Source organism: Mesoplodon densirostris, chromosome 8, assembly GCF_025265405.1.
Source record: "Mesoplodon densirostris isolate mMesDen1 chromosome 8, mMesDen1 primary haplotype, whole genome shotgun sequence".
Lineage (NCBI taxonomy): Eukaryota > Metazoa > Chordata > Mammalia > Artiodactyla > Ziphiidae > Mesoplodon > Mesoplodon densirostris.
This window is the reverse complement of record NC_082668.1, coordinates 74892046-74911730: the sequence shown is the minus strand read 5'-3', so window position 1 is coordinate 74911730 and position 19685 is coordinate 74892046. Positions and strand designations below refer to the sequence as shown.

Below are 19685 nucleotides of genomic sequence, written 5' to 3'. Positions count from 1 at the left end.
GGCAGGATAAACCCAAGGAGAAACACGCCAAGACACATAGTAATCAAACTGACAAATATTAAAGACAAAGAAAAATTATTGAAAGCAGCAAGGGAAAAATGACAAATAACATACAAGAGAATTCCCATAAGGTTAACAAATGATTTCTCAGCAGAAACTCTGCAACCCAGAAGGGAGTGACATGATATACTTAAAGTGATGAAAAGGAAGAACTTACAACCAAGATTACTCTACCCGGCAGGGATCTCATTCAGATTTGATGGACAAATCAAAATCTTTACAGACAAGCAAAAGCTAAGAGAATTCAACACCACCAAACCAACTCTACAACAAATGCTAAAGAAACTTCTCTAAGTAGGAAACACAAGAGAAGAAAAGGACCTACAAAAACAAACCCAAAACAATTAAGAAAATGGTCACAGGAACATACATACTGATAATTACCTTAAACGTGAATGGATTATATGCTCCAACCAAAAGACACAGGCTCACTGAATGGATACAAAAACAAGACCCATATATATGCTGTCTACAAGAAACCCACTTCAGACTTAGGGACACATACAGACAGAAAGTGAGGGGGTGGAAAAAGATATTCCATGCAAATGGAAATCAAAAGAAAACTAGGGGAGCAATACTCATATCAGATAAAATAGACTTTAAAATAAAGAATGTTACAAGAGACAAGGAAGGACATTACAGAATGATCAAGGGATCAATCCACGAAGAAGTTATACCAGTTATAAGTATATATGCACCCAACATAGGAGCACCACAATGCATAAGGCAACTGCTAACAGCTATAAAAGAGGAAATCGACAGTAACACAGTAATAGTGAGGGATGTTAACACCTCACTTACACCAATGGACAGATAATCCAAAATGAAAATAAATAAGGAAACACAAGCTTTAAATGACACAATAGACCAGATAGATTTAATTGATATTTTTAGGACATTCCATCCCAAAACAGCAGATTACACTTTCTTCTCAAATGCGCATGGAACATTCTTCAGGATAGATCATATCTTGGGTCACAAGTCAAGCCTCAGTAAATTTAAGAAAATTAAAATCATATCAAGTATCTTTTTTGACCACAACACTAGGAGATTAGAAATCAATTACAGGGGGGAAAAAACATAAAAAACACGAACACATGGAGGCTAAACAATACGTTACTAAAAAATGAAAGGATCACTGAAGAAATCAAAGAGGAAATCAAAACATACCTAGAGACAAATGACAATGAAAACACGACGATCCAAAAGCTATAGGATGCAGCCAAAGCAGTTCTAAGAGGGAAGTTTATAGCTATACAAGCCTACCTCAAGAAACAAGAAAAATCTCAAATAAACAATCTAACCTTACACATAAAGGAACTAGAGGAAGAAGAACAAACAAAACCCAAAGTTAACAGAAGGAAAGAAATCATAAAGATCAGAGCAGAGATAAATGAAATAGAAACAAAGAAAGCAATAGCAAAGATCAATAAAACTAAAAGCTGGTTCTTTGAGAAGATAAATGAAATTGATAAAACATTAGCCAGTCTCATCAAGAAAAAGAGGGAGAGGACTCAAATAAATAAAATTAGAAATGAAAAAGGACAATGGACATTTCAGAAATACAAAGCATCCTAAGAGACTACTACAAGCAATTCTATGCCAATAAAATGGACAGCCTGGAAGAAATGGACAAATTCTTAGAAAAATATTATCTTCCAAGACTGAACCAGGAGGAAATAGAAAATATGAACAGACCATTCACAAGTAATAAAATTGAAACTATGATTAAAAATCCTCCAACAAACAAAAGTCCAGGCCCAGATGGCTTCACATGTTTGAATGTTTGAATTCTATCAAACATTTAGAGAAGAGCTAACACCCATCCTTCTCAAACTCTTCCAAAATATTGAGGATGAAGGAACACTCCTAAACTCAATCTATGAGGCCACCATCACCCTGATACCAAAACCAGACAAAGATACTACAAAAAAAGACAATTACAGACCAATATCACTGATGAATACAGATGCAAAAATCCTCAACAAAACACTAGCAAACAGAATCCAACAACACATTAAAAGGATCATACACCATGATCAAGTGGGATTTATCCCAGGAATGCAAGGATTCTTCAATATATGCAAATCAATCAATGTGATACACCATATTAACAAATTGAAGAAGAAAAACCATATGATCATCTCAATAGATGCAGAAAAAACTTTTGACAAAATTCAACACCCATTTATGATAAAAACTCTCTGGAGAGTGGGCATAGAGGGAACCTACCTCAACGTAATAAAGCCCATATATGACAAACACTCAGCAAACATCATTCTCAATGGTGAAAAACTGAAAGCATTTCCTCTAAGAGCAGGAACAAGACAAGGATGTCCACGCTCACTCTATTATTCAACAGTTTTAAAAGTCCTAGCCATGGCAATCAGAGAAGAAAAAGAAATAAAAGGAATACAAATGGGAAAAGAAGAAGTAAAACTGTCACTGTTTGCAGATGACGTGATACTATACATAGAGAATCCTAAAGATGCCACCAGACAACTACTAGCGCTAATCAATGAATTTGGTAAAGTTGCAGGATACAAAATTAATGCACAGAAATCTCTTGCATTCCTATACACTAATGATGAAAAATCTGGAAGAGAAATTAAGGAAACACTCCCGTTTATCATTGCAACAAATAGAATAAATTACCTAGGAATAAACCTACCTAGGGAGAAAAAAGACCTGTGTGCAGAAAACTATAAGACAATAGTGAAAGAAATTAAAGATGATACTAACAGAAGGAGAGATATACGATGTTCTTGGATTGGAAGGATCAATATTGTGAAAATGACTTTACTACCCAAAGCAATCTACAGCTTCAGTGCAATCCCTATCAAATTACCAATGGCACTTTTTACAGTACTAGAACAAAAAGTCTTAAAATTTTTATGGAGACACAAAGGATCCTGAATAGCCAAAGCAGTCTTGAGGGAATAAAGCAGAGCTGGAGGAATCAGGCTCCCTGACTTCAGACTATACTACAAAGCTACAGTAATCAAGACAATATGGTACTGGCACAAGAACAGAAATGTAGATTAATGGAACAAGATAGAAAGCCCAGAGATAAACCCACTCACCTATAAGGTCAGGTAATCTATGACAAAGGAGGCAAGGATATACAATGGAGAAAAGACAGTCTCTTCAATAAGTGGTGCTGGGAAAACTAGACAGCTACATGTAAAAGAATGAAATTAGAACACTCCTTAACACCATACACAAAAGTAAACTCAAAATGGATTAGAGACCTAAATGTAAGACTGGACACTATAAAGCTCTTAGAGGAAAACATAGGGAGAACATTCTTTGACATAAATCACAGCAAGGTATTTTTTGATCCACCTCCTAGAGTAATGGAAATAAAAACAAAAATAAACAAATAGGACCTAATGAAACTTCAAAGCTTTTGCACAGCAAAGGAAACCATAAACAAGATGAAAACACAACCCTCAGAATGAGAGAAAATATTTGCAAACTAATCAGTGGACAAAGAATTAATCTCCAAAATATATAAACAGCCCATGCAGCTCAATATTAAAAAAACAAACAACCCAATCCAAAAATGGGCAGAAGACCTAAATAGACATTTCTCCAAGGAAAACATACAGATGGGCAAGAAGCACATGAAAAGCTGCTCAACATCACTAATTATTAGAGAAATGCAAATCAAAACTACCATAAGGTATCACCTCACACCAGTTAGAATGGGCATCATCAGAAAATCTACAAACAACAAATGCTGGAGAGGGTGTGGAGAAAAGGGAACCCTCTTGTACTTTTGGTGAGAATGTAAATTGATACAGCCACTATGGAGAACAGTATGGAGGTTCTTTAAAAAGCTAAAAATAGAATTATCATATGATCCAGCAATCCCACTACTGGGCATATATCCAGAAAAAAAAACATAATTCAAAAAGACACATGTACCCCAATGTTCATTGCAGCACTATTTACAATAGCCATGTCATGGAAGCAACCTTAATGTCCATCGACAGATGAATGGATAAAGAAGATATGGTACCTACATACAATGGAATATTACTCAGCCATAAAAAGGAACGAAATTGGGTCATTTGTTGAGACATGCATGGACCTAGAGTCTGTCATACAGAGTGAAGTAAGTCATAAAGAGAAAAAAAATTGTATATTAACGCATATACGTGGAACCTAGAAAAATAGTACAGACGAACTGGTTTGCAGGGCAGAAATTGAGACACAGATGAAGAGAACAAACGTATGGACACCAAGGGGTAACAGCGGCGTGGGGTGGGGGTGGTGGTGTGATGAATTGGGAGATTGGGATTGACATGTATACACTGATGTGTATAAAATTGATGACTAATAAGAACCTGTTGTATAAAAAAATTAACTAAATAAAATTCAAAAAAACCACAGTAAAAATCTTAAAGATTTCATTTTTAAAAAATCAAAAGGCTCTAGTTGATATTATCAGTGAAGTTTTATTTCTTGAAGGAGATTTTTTGAATGTCTAAAAAAATTATTTTTGAAATATGACCCATTAAGTTGCAGGAGAATCTCCCAAGGGAAACACTAAAAATCCAGATGAGCCATAAAAACTCTTTCAGAGTTAAGTAATACTTCTTCACATCTCAGCTCTGCATTAAAGGTAGATATGTAGGATAAAAATAAATGTAACATTTTACTTTATAAATAATGTAAAGTGAAACATTACATTTATAACACTAGAATAGAATTTACTTTCACCCATTACATCAGACTTTATTTGTCCAGCCAGTTAAGATCATTTTCCAATTTGAAACTACACTGTATTGAGGCATGGCAAAATTACCACGTACAGGCAAAAACCCATTCCTAGGGCACATGACTGCTGGTACAATTCCAAGAAATGAAAGGTGTCAGGGAAAGCATTTTTCAACAGGTTATTTTCTACTCTCACTTTTGCTTGCAGAGTAAAAACCACTGCATGAGCAGGAAATGTATAACAACTTGAAGTTCAATGTGGCAACACAATGAAAGAAAATCCTTGACCCCAAGGAAAAATGGACTTATCTATACTTATTTTCCCTTAGATCAATTTAAAATGTATTTTACTCAAAAAACAGGGCAGAATTTATCTATATTTAGCACTCACTGAACTAAGTTATCCTTAGAATAGCAAAGATCAAAATATAATAATAATAATAGCAGCTTTTGGTTAATCTTAAGTGTTCTCATAAGAAAGCACATTTATACGAACACACACATCAACAATTTGTAAGTTCAGATACTCATAGTATCTTCTTAGTTAGATATTGTCACTAATAGACTAATCTCCATGACTACAAAAATTGTCATTTTTATCTTCACACAAAGCATTCATCTAATTTTAACATATATCAAATTTCTGAGATTTTGTTTTTCTTCACAGAGTCATAATTTTATTTCTTAAAGAATTCTGAAAGACAGTTGGGGTGCTATTCAAAAGTGCTCTCTAGAACTTAATTTTAAATTATAGAGTACAAATATATAACTGAATGAATTCAATATCTTCACAGATTTCTTCTAAAAAAGGTTTTTAAATTCCAATTCTAATTTGACACTTTATTTTTTATACCACACTGTAGTGGATCTTTAAAAGATCATGTTGAAGACAAACTCATTCTATGTATCTAAATTTTTTTAAAGAATAAATTTTTGCAACAAATTTTGATTGAAAATAATAATTTAGGACCATTTATTTTAACTAAAGTATTGAGCATATCTCATCTGATTTACAAATTTTACATATCATATTGATGTAAAGCATTTTTCAAAAGCTAAAGAAATCCAAACCATATCCATTTTACATATCTTTCTTCTCCCAGGAGGTACAAAATGAACATAAAAAACAATGAAATGAGAAAGACAATGTTATATACACTACTGTTACTTATTTTACACGCTATTATCCGGATACCTTAGGTACAAATCTGATCATCGCACTCTCCTGCTCTAAAACCTGTTATACCTTCTTTTTTGCCCAATAAATTGAAGCTCTGGCCCTCAGGCCTATCCATGATCTCCCAATACATATCCAGCCTTACCTTTTGGGCTTATTCCACTTGGTACATCTCATTCTTTAGTCAAAATCTGAATTTAGAAACTCTTCTGCTATATAGTCCCTGCATTCCGCACCCCCAGGTATGCAGCTGCTTCATCTTGTGTCTTCTCCTTCATCTTCACACATCAAATTTCATCAAGGGCAACATGAAATTTTACGTACTTCAAGTTTTCAACAAATCTTTTCCAACATCCTAGCCAAAAGTGGATGCTTCTTCAAACTTCCCCTAGCAACAACTTTTCATCTAAATTACTGCTCTAACACCCTAATTGATCAACCTGTCTCTAGTTTTTCCTGTTTAATATTTTTTATAAGGTCAGCCAGAGTGATTTTTTTTCCTTAAAATGCAGTTATGATCATGTCATCCTTCTGCTTAAAAGTCATCTGTGGCTCCTCATTACTCGAAACAATTAAGTGCAAAAGCATAAATGACTAAAAGTGCTACATTTTCCAGCCTTGATTCTTGCACCACTATCTCCTGAAATGCCTTTATTTCTCCATTACCTTATATATATTCTATCTCTAACCATGTAAATATCATTCAGTACCTTAAACAAAGCAAGTTTTCTGTTTCTGTTACACTTGGGGTCTCTTCCAACTTTGTTCACTCTTCCAATAATACTCTTTCCACCCCTCTTGGCCTAGCTAACTCCCTTATCCTTTCTAAGCATAGGTTGTGGCCTTTACACATCTCCCACTAACATGGTTTATTTCCCAATTTACATTACTCTCACTGCCTGGGTAAGTGTTATCTCTCACTGGATCATGAGTTTTGCTGGCTGCAGCCCTCAGACTTTCTTATTCATCACTGTGTACCCAGTGCCTGGAACAGTGCTTGAAATACAGAGGTTGCTTAATACATAGTTATCAAAAAATATGATGATCTCAATAACTACCAGTTGTATTGTATTTACCCAAAAAAAGGACTTTGCAATGTTGTTCAAGACCAGGCCTATTTATAAGGCATATATCTCTTGCCTGGCCTTCCCCTCTACTCGGCTAGGCAACTAGCTGATCTGATCTAAAATTTAAACTCTAGTAATAGGGAGAAAATCCTTGACATGTCTCAAAAAAATGTAATCTCCATCATTATAAATTATTTTGAAGAAGGTAAGCAAGAATTGCATTTAGATAAGTGAATCATTGTTGGTGATGAGAAGAATGCCACAGTAAGAGTCAAAGTGCAAAAATATATTCCAGACTCTTCCACCAACTGGTTCTGAAAAGATGGGCAAGTTGTTTTACCTCACTGAATCAGAGTTTCCATTTCCGATTTAACTAGATTATCACTAAGGTGCACTTTATCTTTATAATACTATCATTCCAATTCTACTATTCAATTAGGTGACAGCTAAGTTTTAAAAATCATAAATGTGCCTTTTTTTTCTTCCTCTCAACTTTCTCTGGTTCCAATAATATTATGGCTTCTTGTGTAAAGAAAAGGAAGAAATATGTTTATTTGAAGCTGAAAATAGCATATTAGATTTAACCAAGCATATCCAAGCCAGGGAAGACATCATATTGGGCAGATATGATTAAATGATCAGTTCAAATAAGGTACAATATTTTTTTTTTTTTTTTTGCCGTACGCGGGCCTCTCACTGTTGTGGCCTCTCCCATTGTGGAGCACAGGCTCCGGACGCACAGGCTCAGCGGCCATGGCTCACGGGCCCAGCCGCTCCACAGCATGTGGGATCTTCCTGGACCGGGGCACAAACCCGTGTCCCCTGCATCGGCAGGCGGACTCTCAACCACTGCGCCACCAGGGAAGCCCAAGGTACAATATTTTAACTGATATCTGTAGTACTGGTCTAGTAGAACCTGGAGTATAGGAGGGCACTCTGTAAAGGTTAGGTCCATTCTTTAGTAAGGTTTTAGACACATTTAAAAGATAAGCAAAATTCAGCTTGTTAGACTGAATTTAAACAATAGTAAATAACTGAATAAAAAACAATAGACCATCAGTGTATTGCATAAGAGAGACATTGAAAGTTCAAGACCAAAGTCTGTCCTCGATTTTAACAAATTGGCCTTAAAAACTTAAGGCTCTGAAACGCTTTGATAAGGGATTATGGTGAGTTGCTACCATTTTGTAATTTACAGGCTATAAAATGTTAAAACCTTAACTAAATGAAGAGAATAATCCAAATAAGCTTAACAAACCTTTGCATTTAATGTATACAAATTAAAATGGAGGGTAATGAAGCATATTTGAAAAAAGCCACTGGAAGAAATGTAGTGCAAAGCAAAACCAGAAAGAAACAGATAACACATGTTAAAACATTTTTGGAACTGATAATGCTAATCTGAATAAATACACACATACAAAGAGGCTACATCATTTTCTCTCTGTATTCTCTAAGTAGTGCTGCCAAATACGGAAGGATTGGAGCCATTTCTGGGGAACTGCTGAATCAGGAGCATGAGTCAGAAAGTAAACCCTTAGCACCGAAAAAGTACTTAAAAAAAGTGCTGGGAGCTTATACACAGACATACACTCAGTTCCTAAGGTCGAAACGTTCTATAATCATCAATGCACCCTGTGCTCTTCACTTCCCAGAGTTATCCCCTCATATTATGTGGATTTGGAAGAAAGTTTTCCTCTCATGGACTCGGATTTTACCTGTATCTAAATGTTGAGATATGTTACAGAGTTGGTACTACATGTGCCTAAATAGGGCTTTGAAAACTAACGTCAGGACATTTTCCAACTTAAATGACAGGAAATCTAAAATAAAATTAAACGAAATAAAATAAAAGGCCTAAATTAAATTAAAAATTATTTACAGGTGTACGAAAAGTTTGCTTGACAGTAATTTAGGAAGACTAAGATGCTCTTTCGTCAAAAGCCTTTAAGATCTAAGCATCCCTCTGAAATAGTCTAGACATCACTCTTCTTTGAACTAGGCAGCAGGAATGATCATAACTAGAGCTACTTTCAGGCTCATGAATCTATTTTTGGCACAAGACATTCAGCAAATACACCCCACCTATAACGAACACAATGTAGGTTACAAAGGTAAGTCATCCTTGGACAACAAAGAATTAATCGTCTTCCTTCCTCCCCTGCCCCATGCTGAGAGCTTCTCAATGTTGTAATGGCACTTTGTTACCATCATTAATAAATATTAAAATGCCACAGCTTATAAAATAACTTCATATATTTTTATTTTATTCAACATTCATTTTCAACTGCAACAATAACAATGGCAGCCATGACTTCCCACTTGAATTGCAGTTCTGAGCTCTCCTCTATGAGCTGAATGGGTCATTGATCCTAGCTCTTTTTCAAATAGAGCCTAGAACAAAGTAGTAACTAATCAAAGTGAAGCAATGCAAAGTGGGTCTAGAATCCTTATTTGCAAGATAAACTCACTCTATCTGGATCTCAAATCTTACTCACTCATTATCCATTTCCTATTAAAAGCATATTTCTCTTTAATCTCTGCAATCTCCACAATATTTACCCCAGAAAACAAAGCCCTCAAATAGTTTAGCTTTAATGACTAGTAGTCAGCATTAGTCTTAGTGTAAAGTTATGAAAAAATTGTCCTTTTGAACTTTGCAGTAAGCATAATGATAATCCCTCTATGAAACGGTAAATACTTGCATGCAGTGTTCTGGTCAAATCCATGTGTAGTGATTTCAATGATCAGAATTCTCTCCAGGAGTGAGTGGCACTAACATCCTTGTTTGGTATTTATATTACATCTTCACACAATGTTCCACAATAGCTATCACATCTTGTTCTTCCTTATGATGATGAATAGCAAGGCATTTTAATTCATACCCCTGATTTTCACCGTTTTCCACCCACATTAATTTGCATTTGGCTACATTGATCAGCACAGTCTGAATCGACACAAAGCTTCATCTCTTTAACAGTTAAATCAGTGAATTTGGGGTAAAGCAGATTGCTCTCCATAATGTGGGTGGGCTTCATCCACTCATTTGAAGCCTGAATAGAACAAAAGAGTGTCCTTGCTGAACAACAGAGAATTCTCCATAAGAATGCTTTCGGACTTCATCTGCACCATCAGCTCTCCTGCATATCAAGCCTGCTGGCCCACACTACAGATTTTGGACTCACCAGCCTCCATAATTGTATAAGCCAATTATTTATAATACATATATACACATTCTAAAAAAAAAAAAGCTTCATCTCTGAAGACTTCAGAAATTTAAAGAGCTATGTTCTCTTTCATTTTTACCACATGCCAATATGCTAAATTAGTCCAAAATATTTCAGCTGAGTAGTTAATTCAATAAATATTAGTGGCTTTACTAGCTGAAATTGAGTAGTTCTCAAACTTTAATGTTCTTAATAAGAATCACCTGGGTGCCTATCACAAATGCAAATTTCCTGATTCACAAACATCAGATATTTGAACACTAAGTCTAGGCAAAGGCTCCAAAGTCAGCATTTTAATAAGCTTCCCATGGGATTCCAATGCAGGTAGTACCAGAACTTTACCTTGAAAATCTCTGAAAATTACTTAGTTAATGTCTAAACTATGAAGTTCCTTGTCACTGGACTACGCCACATCTTAACCAAAACTGCTTTCCCCAATTACAATCCCCCTTGCTTACATTTAACAATTAGCTTGATTATCTACAAGGTTTGCTGAATTCTTTTATCATATGTGCTATAGGCAAGATTGTGACAAATACAGTGTCAACCCTCCCCAACTCACCTCATCCCCAGTAATTTACCCATACCACCCTCCGGCACAACAAGTGAGAAACTTCATTCTAAAATGCTAAGGATTGTATTAATTAAATATTCTATACAAGATAGCAGTGAAAATAATAGAGAAAACGACATGTGAAAATATTCTTTTTATGTATTTTTGAGGCTTCAGTGTTGAATGTGGAATGTGGAAAACAGTGGAGTAACTCCAATCATAAGTTTGAAAAGACCTATTCCATTACCAATGAAGCAAACTTCTCCATTAAATTGAAGCAGACATCTAGGAAGGCTTAACTAACATTCCTGACTGCTAAATTGGGTGACTAACCAACATTTCTGACTGCTAAGTTGGGTGACTAACCATCCCAGTTTGCTCAGAGTTCCTGGTTTAACACTGAAAGACTCATGCCCCAGAAAACCTTTCAGTTTCAGGCCAATGGAGACAGTTCGTCATCCTACTTCATGCCTCAATATTTAGGCATTAATTTTTTAAAGTCCCTGAAAAAAGTCTATAACAGCCTATCAAAAGAAAATGATAAACTAGGATTTTATTTAGGAATTGTTCATAAAAAATTGCCTTATATTAAAAAAGACTCTATGTTTCTCAAAAATTTGAGTTTTATTTTGACTCAAATTATTGAAAAGGTATCTCTAAAAGAGAAAAAAACACAATTAAGGAATAATAAATATTAAAATATATATATAATCATAGAAGTTACTTAGAGGAGGGTAGTTTGATTTCCAATATATAGCGATCCACGGGTCATGGACTTTTACTTGATAAGGTAAGTCTTCTGAAACACCAGCAATTACTTTAAAAGGTAATAGCAATCTGGGCAGGAATAGGGAAACCAGAGAGGTAAACAAGACATCCCTTATGTAGGTCCTGACTACAACAGATACAAGGAGCTCACAGGCTAATGATTCAGAACCTGCAATAAGGAAGGATGAATAAAATTTCCAATGGTCAGGAGACAGCTAGCTCATTTGCAGTAACACTAGGGGTTTGCTATCACTATCTTCTGAAGGATCATTAAAGTGTAACGATTAATTACAGCTCATAAAGCTAAATATTGTAGAATCATTCATAGAGGAAAATTGTAGGCACATCTCAATTATTCACAAGCTGAGCTTCTGCTCTGTGATTTACTCATTAGGAAATTTCCAACTGTTTTTTCACTAGTCAGGAGAAGAGTCAGTGGCTTGTTCGTGCTGTTTTATTTCTTTATCTCAATTTATCTTTTTGTTTCTCTGGGTGTCTCAGCTTCTTCTAAGTAGCCATGGGGAAATTCAATGGGAAGGATCCTGGAGCACTTTTTCCCATTCTTGTTTAATTATAAGTAACTACTTTGGAACCAGAGGCCTTTTTCATTACTTTCAACAGTCACATAGTTGCCTGAGTCAGACAATTTCATGCAGGACCCAATTATCTCTGGTCTGGCCTACTGTAACAGCTAACACCTGGTCTGTCTCCACTCTCAGCCCCACTCAATCCATCCTCCACCTGCAGCCAGAGGGATCTTTGAATCTTACAAATATGATCATGGCATTCTCCTGCTTCAAGTCCTTCAAGGGCTTTATCGCTTATAGGATTAGGTTCAAACCATGCCTCAAGGATAGGCTCATCTCCAACCAACTCCCCTCCGCCTGTCCTCTACTCAGACCATACTAAATTTGACTCCTCTAACAAAATGAATTCTCATTTGCTGTTCCTTGGGCCAGAATGCCCAGCTCTCCTTACCCTCTGTAAGACCTTCTACTTCACCTTCTTGTCTCACCTCATGCTGTGTCCTCTGCCGGGGGGCAGGGGGCTTTCTCAGACTCCTTAAGAACAAATCCTGGGCTTCCCTGGTGGTGCAGTGGTTGAGAGTCCGCCTGCTGATGCAGGAGACACGGGGTCATGCCCCGGTCCGGGAACATCCCACATGCCGTGGAGCAGCTGGGCCCGTGCGCCACGGCCGCTGAGCCTGCGCGTCCGGAGCCTGTGCTCCGCAACGGGAGAGGCCACAGCAGTGAGAGGCCCGCGTACCGCAAAAAAAAAAAAAAAAAAAAAATAAGAACAAATCCATCCGGGAGCACTACTCTAGACCTATAATGTAGCGTGACCTAACATCTGTTTGAGCACATATTGCTAACACTCAATTTAGCTCAACTTCTTTCTCCCTTTGGACTGTGGGCTTCCTCCTTAATCATCTTTGTACTATCTTACACCTACTATAATATGGATAATCAACAAGCATTTGTTGATCAATTTCCTATAAGAAAACAATTTATGACTCAGAAAGCAAGCTTATAAAAAGAGAGCAACTCTATTAAAATCAGTTAAAAATAACAACAAACAGATCAGAAGTGTTTACTGGTATCTACTACTTTCTGCAACCTATGATATACATTTTTAAAAAAATACAGCCTCAAAACAAAGTCCTTAGTCAATCTTGGCAGTTTACAGTTTATCTGGAGATGTAATAAAGCACATAAGAGATGAATGTGAAAAAATTATACATGTATATATAAAGAAAATATTTTAATAATAGTAGACAGACTACTAGGGACAGGGTTTTGCAAAATAATGTGCTAATTATACAAGCAATTTATTCAAGCAATAAATTGGAAGCAAAATGAGAAATAGTGACTGAGAACTCATGAAATAAAATTCATAGCCAATAGATACCATAATTTCAACCTTGCTAGTAATCAAAAAGAATAAAATAATGTCAAATAGACAAAAATGAAACCAATTATAATATCCATTGTTGGCAAGGGTATGAGGAAATAGGCACCTTCATAGCCAGTTGTAAATTGGTACCAACTTTCTGTATAGCAACCCTGAAATAGATATTAAAAACCAGCAGATGTATATGTCCCTTTACCTAGGAATTCCATCTTTAGGAATTTATATAAAATAGTAAAGTTGGTGGTAAATAAATTAAAACTATGGACTATAGAGTATTTATCTCATTAAAAAGGAAATGCCTAAAAATTCCAGACAAGAGATAGGTAATAAAAATTAAGATAGATACATAATTGGCATACAATAAAGCCATTAAGATGAATGGTGTAGAACTGTAATTTGACATGAAAGACGTTAAAATCATATTATACAATAAAGCAAGTTATAAAACAGTACATAGAGCATAATATAACAATATATCTGAATACAGACACCTGAAAGGTTAATGACCAATACATTAACTGTATAGTAGCTGAAAATAAGAGTAAGGTTTTTATTTTGCATATTTGTATTTTTAAAATTTTTTCTATAGTGAACATGTATTTAATAGCCCCTTCACAGTAAAAAAAAAAAAAAATGTATTTTAAATAAGTGTTTAAAGGAAAGCACATGGACTAAAGTGCCCAGGGAAGACTGAACAAATATGGCAGTTATTATGCCATGTAAGAGAAGACAGAAATGCTATCCTAGGTAGTGAAAATGGTATTATCACAGACATGGGAATCAACAGTGAGCACCAGTGTATGGACGTTATAGTAAGCAGGGCAGCCTAATTGTCTCAGGAAGGAACACATGCTTTTTTTTTTTTTTTTTTTTTTTTTCGGTACGCAGGCCTCTCACTGCTGTGGCTTCTCCCGTTGTGGAGCACAGGCTCTGGACGCGTAGACTCAGCGGCCATGGCTCACGGGCCCAGCCACTCCACGGCATGTGGGATCTTCCCGGACCGGGGCACGAACCCGTATCCCCTGCATTGGCAGGTGGACTCCCAACCACTGCGCCACAAGGGAAGCCCAACACATGCATTTTGACTGGCAGTCATTAGGGATTTTTGAGCACAGGTATATCATGATAGTAGTGTTGTAAGCACATTCATCAGGCAAACATTCAATAGTGCACAATCTGCATGTAAGCAGATACTAAATCCATTCCTGAGACAACTACTGTGATTTAGAAGTACTATTATGTGAACTTTCAGAAGAAGAGTTGAATTACAGAGACACCACTAACCAAGTAACTGCTCCCTTGGAGCATTTACAACTGCTCAACATCTACCTGAAATCCCCTTCAAAGCAAAGGGATTTGTTTTACTCAAGATACTGTGCTTGGGCTTAAATGTCATCTTCTCATTGCAGCCTACTCTGACTTCCCTACACTCCCAAACCCTTTTGCCTTGCTTTACTTTTTTTCCATAGCACTTATTTTCTAACATTCTAAATGAGGCACTTCATCATTTTGCTGTCTGATTTCCATATATGATTATAAATACCCACAAGAGCAAGAATTGTGTCTTGTTAACTAATGTGTCCCCAGGGTCTAGAATACTGTTTAGCCTGTAATAGGTGCTCAACAAATATTGTGGAATGAACAACTTAATTGGGTATAAAAAAGAAAGAAAAAGGGAGGAGGTCTTCGACAAAAGAGCCATGATTAATAAGGACAAACATTCCAGATGAGGATGTAATTTGAGGGTAAGATGACTACTTGGTATTTACACAAGTTGACTCTGAATTAAAATAGTGACATCCGAGTGGACAAATGTCCTGGAAATCAATGGCATATATAAAGCCACAGCAGGTGAGAGATTTCATAGCTGGAGATAACAGAAATAATGGACTTGTGCTTATTTGTGGGTTCATTTTTAAAAATCGAGTATCTAGATTCAAGAAGAAAGAAGTCAAGGGCAGAGATCCAGGAAAAAGTTATAAGAAGAGGGAGCCATGCAGGGTATAAGGAACACCTGGAAAATAAAAATTAGAAGAAACAGAAAAAGAGGGAGAGGGAAAATGTGGTGTCTCTGAATCCCAGAAAGAGCCTTGAGTATAAAGGAATAAATAACCGGATTATGTTTTTCATGAAGAAAGACCTGGACATGTTTGAGAACAAAGAGAGTCAAAGGGATTTTAGGTATTAGGTATAGTAAGTATTGGCACTTGAGTCACAGGTAATAAACATGATGATAAAGCAGGTGCTTTTGGTCAAGAATAAAGACATTTTCCTCACAGACACCAGCAAAGAAAAAGGGGAGATAACCATGAGAAAAGGATAAGGAGAGTTAAAAAAAAAAGTATACAAATTGAAGTTTCACATTCTTTTCGATAAACTAGGTGGAGAGTAGTAGGCCTAGGAAGGGACAGGACAGTTGGGACTGGGGGCATGGAAGGAGAGAAAAGGTCTAAAATAGATCCCATGGGGAGAGAGCCTGGGAGTGCAGAAAAGATAATTAAGAAGACTGCCAAATAGCAGCAGAGAGCAGATTGAAGTTTGAAAGCATGGAGTTCTAATGAGCCAAATCTGCAATGCTGTTTGCCTCTAGCAGTGCTCTCCCTCCTGGGAGAATCAGCAAAGAGAGCAACAGTTAGAGGTAACCTATGTTTAGAAATTTGCTACGTGAGCCAAGAAGCAAAGGTTATACATGAAGAGGCAAATGTTGTGTTCCTTGTTGGAAGTGAAAGTCCAACTCATTGGAAGCAAAGAAGGCAACAATTCCTGAACCTGATCACTGAGGAGTATTTCCAAGGAAGTGGGGAAAGTAATTATTGAGAGTCCTGAGCTGGAAGCTGAAACTTTCAAGGAAATGAGAAAGCTTCTAATTTTTCATCCCCCTCCTCACTACCACTACCACTCCCGCTGAGACTACAGGAAGGGAAGAAGCAAAAACTAAATGACATCAGAAGATTCTCATCAGAGGTTCGCGGCAAAGTGAGCAATTATGTGCCTGTCTTGGGGGCTGGGGACTGTGTAGGTAGTACTGTTAATATGGTAAAGTGGTAACGGTCTAAAGTTTTACGCATTCCCTAGGCATTGGGGTCACTGGGTTTTAAATAAACTACATGCAATCCACTAGGGGAAAAAATGTGTGTTTTATTTTGTTATATAGAGTTTGAGATTACTAAATTATTACTCTAGCATTTAAATGCAGGCTTTGCTTTTGAATCGAATCCCAGCACTCGCTGTTGATGCGATGCAATCATCTGTAGTGCAGAGGTGCACCCACACCTCCCACCCCCGACCTCTCAGACTTCTCCTCACCCCACTCTCCACATTGTTCACTCTGCTCTAACCACCACCACTTTCTTTTAGTTCCTGGAATCAATCAGGCTGGTTCCCGACTCAGGACCCTTGTACCAGCTGTTTCTCAGCCTCTGCTGTGTTCTCCCTCCAGACAGGCCCAGGAGGTCCTTCTTGACAGGCAGGTCTCCGCTTAGGTGTCACCTTCTCAGGGAGACCTTTCCTAACCGTCAACCTAAGCCTGGGATGCACTCTTTGTTCCATAACCTTGTTTTGTTTTGATTTTTATTCCTGACACATTATTATGTGATAATACCTTGCTTATTTATTTTTTTGTTTTGTTTTGCAGTCTTCCTCCTCCAGTTAGAATATAACTTTCATAAGGAAAGGGATTCTGACTGTCTTGGTCACCACTATATTGTCAGTATTTCAAATATTTCCAAGCACACAGCATACATTCAGTTATTTGTCTAGTGAATGAATTAATGATTTAAAAAACTTGGTGTTTTAATGTTAAATATGATGGAAAGTTACATTGTTGAGTAAACATTTAGTCACAAGCCTGTATAACAAAAAACACTGGAGCTAAAATGGTATTATTGATGTCTCAAAACATCACAAAAGATCATATTTGTCTTATTCCAAGCAATAAATATTATGAGAAAATATTGTGAATGGGAGGATAAAGGAGGAAACATCCTGAAAAATGAATCTAAATAAATCTCAGTATAACTTTAAATGATCACATGGACATAAGAATGTTTATGTTATTTTTACCAGACTCAGGGAGGTCTGAAAATATAGACAGATTTTTCAGAGTTTGAAAAATGTGTGATTTAATCAGTTAGGGCATATACACAAACAAAATGTCAGATAAATTTTCCACAAAATGAATTCTAAAAATTATTCATAATGTTTTTTCTGTTATTCTTGCTATATTAAATCTAGAGAACAGGCTTAGTTAAGAGGTTAAGAGGAGGCAGGCTTTAATCTTTTCTCCATAAAAGGCAATCTCTAAATAAGAAATTCAGTCTCCAGTCAAGTTTTCACATTTTCTGTGGAAAGTAGTCTCTACCAGTTCATAATTTAAAAAAAAGAAAAAAAGGGGGAGAGGGCAGAAAATGGTAAAATGAAATCTACAATCCTAATGGATAATTTAATGTTATGAAACTCCAAATGACTTTATGTAGAATATCATTTACTAACCATGATCCTCTGAAATCTGATGAAGACACATCAGTTAAGTCAAGAATACATAGGTGTATTTTAAAAACAACCTGATTCAATATTCCCTTAAGATGCCTATGTAGAAGTCAAAAATCAAAAATATATATAATGAATAAGGAAGCCTAAGACAAATCCAAATTGAGAGACATTCTACAAAATACCTGGCCTGTACTCTTCAAGTACATCAAGGTCAAGAACACAAAGTAAGGTTGAGGAACTATTTCATCATGAGACTGAGAAGACAAGTAAACAAATGAGGGCATAATCCTAAAATTGATGCTGAACCAGGAAAAAAAGGGCTATGATGGAAATTACTGAGAAGACAAGTAAACAAATCAGGGCATAATCCTTAAATTGATGAACCAGGAAAAAGGGGCTATGATGGAAACTACTAGGACAACTGATAAAATGTGAAGGTAGACTATGAGCTAAATAATAGCACTGTATCATTGTTTAATATCCTGTTTTTTTCTTAATTGCACTGTGATTTTGTAGAAAAATTTTCTCATTCTTAAGAAATACACACTAACCAGAGATAAGTAAGAAAAATGGTTGGATGGATGGATGGATAGATAGATAAGTAGATAAATAGGTAGATAGATAGATAGAACTAGTGAAAGATTTCTAAGACTGTCAAGTGAAACAGAAACTTCACTCGTGGCAGTGATTAGAATAATAATAAGCAATTAATAAACTATAACCAGCTGTGTCAAAGATAGAACCATATGCTTTAAAAATAAGTCAGTAAAAACATCTGCTGTTTAAGCTCTAACAATGTATTATTACTTCAATAAACGAGACAAATAAAAACTAAAATTTAAATGTAAATATTTCTTGAACTAGAAGCCTTTATAAATTGGTTTCACTATTTATCAATATATGATATTTTAGAAATATACTATGACATCAATTCAATTTTAAGTTAAAAAACTGGAGAATTTAAACCATGAAATTGGCCACAGAAATCAAATCCCAGATATAGATTGATGAATTAAGTCTTTACTCACTGTTCTCAAAAACCTTAAATTTTAAAGTGAAGCGCTAATGATAATAAAATAATAGTAATACAACAGGTAGCTTCAAGGTGGTTATTATATCATTCTCCTTTTAGAGAGATGGGAAAAAAAGTTTACGGAGATTAAGTATCTTGCCCAAATTTCAAATCGGTGTTATGTAACAGATGTATAAGATTACAGTGACTTTCCTCCCCCTGCCCCTTAGACAAAGCTTTATATCAAGATGGGAGATTCTTTCATTATGTAACGTCTCCCACCGTGATATAAGACTCGAATGTATCTATGCTATTGCCGATGTTACTTTCAATGCTATAGTTTATACATAATAACTAGCACTTTAAGATTATTAGAATGATATTGGTAGAAAAAAAGTTAAAAGCTAAAGTATTTCTTGCTTTCTCACTACTTGTAGCAAGGGTAAAACTCAAGATAGATAGATATAATTATGTAAATATTCCATTATTAGTCTCAAGCATCCAGCAGGTTCCAAACCAACTGGCAATGCTTAGGCCCCAAATAATATACTCTGATTTATTGTTTCTTTCCTTTGCCAACCTTATTCTCCTCAGAGAGTAGCAAGCTGTGGGTATTGCAGTATAGCAACGCTATATCACATCTTAAGAAGTAACATACAGCACATAGCTATACCAAAGCCGAAAAGGAAGAAAA

General features: G+C 36.0%; 1 protein-coding gene across 1 annotated transcript in view; it reads right to left on the bottom strand.

Moving 5' to 3' along the window:
• The window catches only part of KCNJ3 (potassium inwardly rectifying channel subfamily J member 3), a 165294-nt gene that overhangs the window by 133626 nt on the left and 11983 nt on the right, over positions 1–19685 (bottom strand). The gene's annotated exons all lie outside the window — the stretch shown is intronic.